This window comes from Anser cygnoides, chromosome 20 (assembly GCF_040182565.1).
Source record: "Anser cygnoides isolate HZ-2024a breed goose chromosome 20, Taihu_goose_T2T_genome, whole genome shotgun sequence".
In the NCBI taxonomy this organism is placed as follows: domain Eukaryota; kingdom Metazoa; phylum Chordata; class Aves; order Anseriformes; family Anatidae; genus Anser; species Anser cygnoides.
Window position 1 is genome coordinate 5,325,906 of NC_089892.1, and position 8,601 is coordinate 5,334,506.

General features: G+C 52.2%; 1 protein-coding gene and 1 long non-coding RNA gene across 13 annotated transcripts in view; one reads left to right on the forward strand and one right to left on the reverse strand.

Moving 5' to 3' along the window:
- The window catches only part of PRRC2B (proline rich coiled-coil 2B), a 49,978-nt gene extending 41,377 nt beyond the window's left edge, over window positions 1-8,601 (reverse strand). For 7 of the 12 annotated variants that reach the window (XM_048051758.2, XM_048051793.2, XM_066980793.1 and 4 more), the window contains exon 1: window positions 8,370-8,600. The gene's annotated coding sequence lies outside the window, so the exon portion shown is untranslated. Of the gene's footprint in view, window positions 1-2,485; window positions 2,625-8,324 lie in introns of those variants that run through there. The other 5 variants (XM_066980794.1, XM_066980795.1, XM_048051765.2 and 2 more) reach the window with 3 other exon arrangements.
- On the forward strand, window positions 4,775-6,691 carry LOC136786697 (uncharacterized). The gene is made up of 3 exons (XR_010826083.1): window positions 4,775-5,571; window positions 5,773-5,948; window positions 6,464-6,691. It is a non-coding gene; the product is annotated as an uncharacterized lncRNA (long non-coding RNA).

Consider the following 8,601-nt stretch of genomic DNA (forward strand, 5'->3'; position numbering starts at 1 on the left):
CTGCTGCCTCGCTCGTAAACGCTACCAATGCACCGACAGGCTGGGAATCGCAACCGCTGCTGCTGCTGAGCCTCTGGGCAGCTCGAGAGAAAAGAGACCTCCGTGCCTCAGGTCTGGCCTGTGGACTTCAGATGCCTCACCTCTCTGCTGAACAGCTTTCCCAGCGCTGGGAAGGCAAGGAGCAGAGGAAGGCAGCCAGAAAGGATGGATGCGTAACGCCGTGAAACAGATAACGCAGCCTGGAGGCTGGAGAAGAGCTCAACTGTATTTACACAGAAACATTAACGAGCTCCGGACAGACAATGCCCCGCCCTGAAGAGGGCCCCTGACCTCCAGTAATTGAGCAAACAGCCAAAGATAAGAAAGACTTCATCCTGAGCATGCAAGACCACAGCACAGAGAACAGGGGAAAAAAATGCAGCCAGGATGCTGGCCTGCAGCCTGCAGAGAGTGCTTACCAGCTCCTCTGCTCCTGAAACTCCCCCTCCTCCTCAAGCAGCAGAAAACCCAAGTTTTCTCGCCCGTCTGCCCCATCATGCTGTAATAAAGGAACTGACCCCTCGGTGCCAGCTTGTCAGGAAGAAGTAACTGTATGTTCAACCCAAGCAGCAGCACTGCAGGGCTTTCATACCTCCCGGAATCAGGAATTGATTACTGCAGGGATGCAGCGAGTTCCCTGACACAGAGCAACCTGGAAGCACGGCCTGCCAGCACCGTGCTCTTCACCCTCTCAGCCAGGCCATAAAGGCGTTAGATGAGAGCGGCCCTAGCACAAACCGCCCCCGATGACCCTTATCCATACATCTCACCAGGCTCCGAAGCCGTGACTTTCTAGAGGCATTTCTTCTGCAGCAAGAAACAATGAGAATAAAGGAACACATTTCCCTGTTGTTTCACATTTCAGAGGCAAAACCCAGAGGACGGAGCAGCTCCGCTGAGCTAGAGCCACCTGTGGCTTCGACAAATCCAACCCACCTAGCACCAGAGGAAAGGGAAGTGACCTAATGCTTCCCAGAGCCGTCCGAAGGAGGGCTCAGACACATGCAAATCTTCACCCTCAGAGCTGTACTTACGCTCTGGCTCCTCCACAACTACATCCAGAGCTGAAGCACAGCAACAACGGCACCTGAAGTGATTCTGCCTTCCACTTCGCCCTGCTCTGCATCCCCCTGAGAGCTGAACGTCCACGGAGAATACACAGGTACCGTGTCCTGTTCCCTCAACACCAAAACAAAGAGCCTCATCACAAACAAGCAATATAAATCCAAACAGAGAAAATTCTGGCAAAATGCTCTGTTGGCAAAACCTCCTGGCAGGATTCAGCTGAACTGTAAGGTAAGCTGGGCATTTACGTATCTGAGCAACAACAACAGACCGTGAGGAGCTGGTACAGATCTCCTGAAGGGTGCCAGAGCCAACGCTCTTTTACAGGCTGGGTGTCCAAGGCAGAGAACACTGGTTGCTCAAGTAACACTGCAGGCAGCGACAGAGCTCAGGTGTCTGCACCTGCCTCCCTGGGCTCCTGTTCTGTAACAGCCACCCAAACCTGTGCCGCCAAGACCCTCAAAGAAAACGGGTCTCGAATTAAATCACAAAAGGAGGAAAAGTGCCAAAAGAAGTCAGAACAGGAGGGAGTGCATTGCAGCAGCAGCTGGCAGGTCTAGAATGGCATCTCCTCCAGTGGAAGCGACTGCCCGCTGGTTCACAAAGCGGACCCAATCCTGCCCGCTGCTTCAAGGGAGCCCACGAGCGCAGAGGAGGCACCCACACAAGTTCTCAGCTCGTGGACGGCACCAGGTCTCCGGACTGACAGCTCAAGTCACCACATCTGGCTCCAAACTGGCAAAGACACTTCCATCACTAACTACTAAACCAAACCACTCCATTTAAAGGCTATGAAACTCTCTTACGTCTTCCATACAGAGCCCTCACGTTCCTGCTCCATGTGCTTTTCAAAGTCACTGTAGTAAGAATACCCAGATAGCCAAGGTGAGACACAGCAAGAGTGATGCAGGTGAAACACTTATGCTGCCAGCCCCCAAATCCAACCACAAGCCTTCAGCCGTTAACCAGAGCCCACCTTGGAAGAGCCCAACACAACTGGGGCAAGGGACAAGCCACGGGACTGCAATCCAGGCTGCTGCAAGGGAACGGATGCGTTCTGAAGAGCAACCGCACTGATTCTTCCAGTGAAGTCACAGACAGCCTTTCACAAGCCCTTCATCTGGTCCCACGCTCGGGAACTTACTTCACCTTCCCGTGAGCACAGGTTTTATAGTAAACAAGCAAGCAGGAGATCAGAGATGTCACCGAGCCAGGAGAGGAAACCGGAGCAGAGCTGGCAGTCTTTAGGGTTATGATGTTCCTTCAGAAACAGATAAAGCTCTTTCCACACAAATGCCATCAGTCGTTGAGTAAGCAGCTCTGTTTTCTCTGCAGCCTCGGGAAGGGAGGATCACGCTGCCACGGGGAGGTGGGAGCTCACCTTGTGCCGACGAGCCTCTCTCCAGCAGACGTGGCTCTGGTAACCTCTCCACGCTCCCCAGCCAGCTGTTGACTTTGTGGCCTCAGCTCCCACTCAGGTTACGCACCGAGGACTTGAGACGAAGCCTGATGCTGTTAACCTGCAGGCAGTAAACGCCAACCCCTCAGCGCACACACACACGGGACAAGCTCCTGCATGCCCCAGCTGAGCTGATCTCTGCAGACCCGTCCCTCCCGCAGGCACTGGGAGCTCCCCGGGCAGACACCCCTTCAGCCACACCGGCCGGTACCAACACCAGACTGCAGCGTCCCCAGCTGCCCTGGCAAGGCTGAGTAGATCGTTCCCTATCAGATTTCACCGATTTCCCACAGCCATCAGGACCGACACAGCGGGTTCGAACCATCAGTAGGATTCCAAGCAGTTCAGACAAGCCTGCAGTTCACACGCGCTGCGGATACCGAAGCTTCCAAGGAAGCATTACTCGAGGTTTCCCCATTTTTACAATACCAGGGCAGCGCAGCATTTCTCAACAACCTTCCTTACAGGAACCCTAGTCACAGGAGCCATTTGCACTACAAACGAATGCTGAGGATGCTAAAAGGAATCTGATGGGAAAAGGACACAGGTACAAAGCTGTAAAAAACTGCAAGGTGAGGTGCAGTGTGGCTCAGTACTCTGAAGAAGAGAGAGGCCTTAACTGCTGTTCTAGGGAGCAGGGCAACTCAGACCACGCACACGACATCTGCACTACGCTGAGCTGGACAGGAAGCGAAAGCATTTCACAGATGCTTTAATTTACGGAGATATTCTCGGTGCATAACTGACAAGGTGTGCGAGCGTCACCACTCACATTTTCCAGACAGAAAAACGACACCAGGGAACTACGCAGCTCTGCTGAGCGGCAGGGCAAGAAACAGACCCTTCTCCTCCAGCTCTGTGGGGCTAGAGGAACCACCCTCTCCATCACCTCACCTTCCTAACGCTGCGTGGCCCAGAGCAGCGCAAAGTCCTGGTCCAGGGGAGGTCGGCAGGAGCAGCTCTGCAATGCTGGGGCAGGGAAAGCTGCTGACACCTCCTAGATGAGCGACCCCACGCGCTGCTGGTCCTAGAGCAGGATCACAGCCATCGGTAAAGCAACGCTTTGCTCAGATGCGGAACGCTAACGCTGTGATAATGCTCAAATCCTGTGAAACCGCTCCTAAATGACGGGCCGTGAAGTTTCAGTTGCTAGGTGGGAGCTTGATGCTTCGGTTATTTAAGAAAAAGATAAAACCATACTTTGCACTATTCCAGCCGTGAAGAAACATTCTCAAGCATGTCCCTACTCCCCTGCCTGCTTCACAACCCACTCTAAACTCTGAACAAGAGCACTCAAGGCTTTTGTACGGGCTCCCAGCCCACATACAGGTAGGAACAGCTGAAGAACTTACCCCACTGCAGAACACTTCCAAAAAAAATCACTATATTCCCACACAAGAAGTGCCTGTGGGAGGCAAAGTCCCAATGCAAGCTCTTCAAGCCTGCCTCTACGCACTCCCTGCAGCGCCAATCACAACCGAATGTGCCCAAAACATCTCAACGGCTACCCAGGAAGGATTCCTCCGTCAAACCTCTTCCAGCAGGGCACTAACTCTGGAAATACTGCACAGTTTACTCCTCTTAAGTGCCACTCATCTAGAATTCAAAGGCTATTGAGGATGCTCCCAGCTGCTAATTCAACCCCCTTGTATATTTCAAGCACTGCACTGCAACAGAGGAATCCTCTTGACCAGATGCTACGTGCCACCAGCAAGTCCTCACTTTCTTCCTCAGATTTTTCGTCTTTATACTTAGGCCTGGCCCACCTTCCCTCCTCTTCCACTTTTACATGTTTCAGATCAGACCGTCACCTCTTCCGTTGCACCCAAAGCACGGCTGTTTTCCCCAGTCCTCCACAACTTAATGCCTGCAGTCTCTTAAGATGGTTGGACTTGGTGATCTCGAAGGTCTTTTCCAACCTAGACAATTCCGCGATTCTATCCAGAGGTAACGGTGAGCTCTCGCCCCTGCCAGCTTACCAGCACTTTGCTAAACGTTCAGATGTTCAGAACCACACGCTGAAAAAGCAGAACGGCCTCTGCAGAACGACACACACAGCTTTTACCACCTCAAAACCGCCATCTATCCTCACAGACCCCACAGCACCGCATGTCATGCAGCTTCAGAACAAACCAATGCCACAGGTAAACATGGAACAACCCAGTGCTACCAGACCGGCTTCTAGACCGCTTGCGTTACTGTACCGGGGATTCCAGAGGGGGAAAAAAAATAAAAATAAAAGGATTTGCAGCTATACACTTCCCAGTAAGTTTACTCACAGGCTCCTACTTCTCAGTCACCTCTGCACAGGAAGCACATGGTCACAGAACATCCTGAATACAAGCACAAGCTGCTAACTGAAGAGAAGCCCAAGGTACATTTCAGCAAGGCTTAACGTTATAATACAATCTTTTGCTTCAGCCCCATTTTTCATCCTGGGGAAGAGAACATTTCAGTCAAATCAGATGGTTTCCGCATATATCTGCGAAACCACCTTCAGCAGGGGCTTTCCAGGAGTGCACCATACCAAAATCATTTCATTTCAGCAGTTAGGAATAGCTGTTCACTGGAAGGAAAAAACTGCACCTCCCCGGCCTTTACCTGTTCGCAGTGCTTTCGCCTCACTGCCTGATGACACCTGTCTCACTTCTGTTCCAAATGACAAACTAGCGATAAGGAGCTGCGAAATTATCGACCTATTAGGAGAATGAGTCAGTGCCACATGAAAAACGAAGCCCACTTATAAGGCAAGATTAGCTGAAGAGCGAGGCCCGATACTGAGCCACCACAATCATCGCCAAGTCGCAGAAAAAAAGGAGGAATCTAGTAAAGAGGAGGACAACCACAGACATCCAGTCCTTGTAATAAACCCTCTCCCTCCTCGCCCTAAAGTTACTGGTCTGTATTCAGCAAGTTTCTGCTGTCCTTTCTGCTTCTATATCTACTACAAGAAAATGTGCAATTACAAGTGGAAAAAACCCTGCTATAGCCAGACCTCTTTGTACACGGTAAGCATCATCATAAAACAAAAAATGAAAATGCATGCTGTTATTTTCGGTGCAGCAGCACTTGAGAAAGTTAGCCCAGCTTGCCTTTAAATACCTCCAATTACTCAGGTGAGCACAATGAGGGCCTTGAGCAACTCACACTTCTGGACCTTAAACAGGTAGTTCTGTAAGGGATAATCTAACAGGCGCTGCATTGTACAGCTCAGGCACACTGCAGGCACTACGAGACGCGCCAAAAACACGGTCCCGGGATTTGCCAGCTGCACTTCACGTGGGAAAGCCTGCAGGACACAGTTCGGGCGTCGGGAGCTACGCAAAAGCATCGGCACCAGACACCCGAAGAGCGAGGATTCGTCTTTACACCATCGCTCAGTCAGGTACCAGGGCGCGTTGCGTCAGGCACGAGAAAAACAGAGCCTCTAATGCCACCCCTACTTTTAGGAGGTTGTTCACACAAATTAGCCTTTGAAGTTAGGTTTTACAGAAAGCTTTAATAAAAGGCTTCATTAAAATGTCACTATAAAAGTTAAATCGTTTTAATAATAATTCTTTAGGAACATTACTCATATTTATTAAAACTAAAATACTTTTAAATCCTGCCTCTCCTTTCCAACACTTACTTACTTTCCCTTCTTCATCCAGGTTGGCTGAGTTTCATTTTTTAGCTCTCAAGCGCACAGAAAAACAGAAAAAAAGCCCACAGTTTATCAAAATACATACTGTAGGACCAAAGAAAAATGTCACTGAATTTAGGAAAAAAAGTTGGCCCATCCCCTAAAAAAAACTGCTCTTACAGACTAAAAATAAATAAAAATTCCATGCAAAGTGAAAGGCACCATATAACAACTTTGGAAACCTGTATAAATGCCTATGTGTTTTACTGTTTTTTTAGGAGAAAAGATGCCTGTCCAAGCCACGTAGACATGTTTTCTTATCAGTGAACACGGCTGAAGATGTTCTAAGATGCATGACATCTTGTCTACTCAAGGTGTGCAGAACACCAGACCAGTGAAAGCAACTAGGAGGAAAAGAAGCATCACCTTATACTCCATGTGGCTGTTGAATTAAGCAACAAACCAAAATACAGCTAACAGCACGTGTCCTAGGACTGGTTGGAGGAAACACGTAATTAAGAAAAAAGAACACTGATCTTAAGCAGTATTTGTGATTTTGTCTGATTTTTAATCTGAACTTTTTAACCATAAAAAGAAGGTACTAGAGAATTTCAAAGAGGTCACGTGGAAGAGGTCTTCTTTATCATTCCCCCCAAATACATTTTGCTAACTGGGAAGAACCTCTTCGACTACCGTTCTGAAAGAAGTAGCATCACCCATGTACCCACGAAAATCTGCGGGAGCCTGATGGAACCGAGGCCCGCTTAGAGTATTCCATTTAAACTGGAACGTGCAGATAGGTATTTCAACCAGGCAAGACAAGGTCCAAAGCAAAATAAAATAAAATCCCTTCCCTATAAAGCTCGATTCGATCCTGAAATGGGAGGGATGCCTTCCCTCCCAGCCAGGTACAGCAGATGATGAAGCCACTGCAACCCGCTTACACTTAATACCTACTCCTAGAAACAGAACGCCTTAAGCCCCGAACATATATGTTTATCATACGTTATTCGCCCCAAACACCAGTAAAGCTAATACACAAATATTTGATGAGCTGACACTCAAAAGCGTATCCCACCCTTCTGATGTTCGGAAGACAAAAACAACGACAAAAAAGCCCTCAGAACAAACCAAAACAACTTTCCTAACAAAACCCCAAACTCCCAGCTCATTCAAACCTGGTCAGCTCTGATTTCCCAGACGAGGGGGTTGCCTGTAGTCACCTTAACAAAAAAAAAAACAAAAAACCCTGCTAGCTGCTACCCAGCACCCTGAGCAAACCCTCCCCTCCGAGCCCAGCACCTGCACCCAGGACCCCCGTTAGGGTCCCCCTGCGTTGCAACAGACGCCCTCCCACCCACCCCGAGCTGTAAAACTCCTTCTCGAAGCAAAAACACCTTTCCAAACCTACCTAGCGAGCTCGCCGAGCGCCAAAACACCCCGACTGCATCCTCCTTTCCCCCAGCTGCAGGGTGAGCCCCCCCCTTTTCCCCTCTCATGGACGGGGGGGGGACCCGGCCTGCATTTTTCATCGCTCGGCCTCAGGAACCCTTTTGTGGGCTCCCTCACGACAACAAAACGAGGCAGCCTTCGCCGTGCCATCCCCCTTGTTTTTGCTGCGAGGCGCACGGCGCGACAAAAATATCTTTGTGTCACACTCGAGGCGAGGAGGAAAAACAAGCTGCCTGCGCGGCGGGCTGCGAGGCCGCCCCCAGCCCCCGGGGGGGGGGTGTGTGTGTGAGGGTGAGGGGGGGCCCGGCCCAGGGGGGAGCCCCAAAAACCCCCAAATCCACCCCAAGTCTCCCCCAGGCCTCAGCGCGGCCCTCGCAGGGGGGAATGGGGGAACGGGGAGGGGGGGGGGGGCGGCGGCCAGGCCCGCATCGGCCCCAGACGCCCCCAGCACCCCGGGGGGGGGCCACACACAATAAACACCGGCGGCCAAAGCAGCCCCAAACAGCGGGAGGGAGCCCCCACACCCCCATTTGTTGTGGGGACACCCTCGGCGGGGAGGCCGCGGGGTGCCGCAGCCGCTGGCTCCGGCTCCATTTTAGGGCTGCCTCGTCCCACCTTCCCTCTCCCTCCCCCTTCCTCCTCCCTCCTTCTCCTCCTCCTCCCTCGCCCTCCCCCGGCCCCACTCACCGCCCCAAATATCCGCGGCCGCCGCCGCCGGCCCCCGATACCCACCTGTGGGGGTGGCGGGGAGCCGGGAGCGCCTGAGGAGCCGGGTGCCGAGGGGCGACGGGCGCGGGGCGCGGCGGATGGCGGCGGATTGCGCGGCGGCGGCGGGGCGATACGGGTTCTCGCTGCCGCTGCCGCCTCCTCCTCCTCCTCCTTCTCCTCCCCCGGCCCGGCCTGTCAATCCCGCCCGGGAGGGCGCCGCGCCGCCGCCCTCCGCACAGCGCCGCCTGCAGAGCCC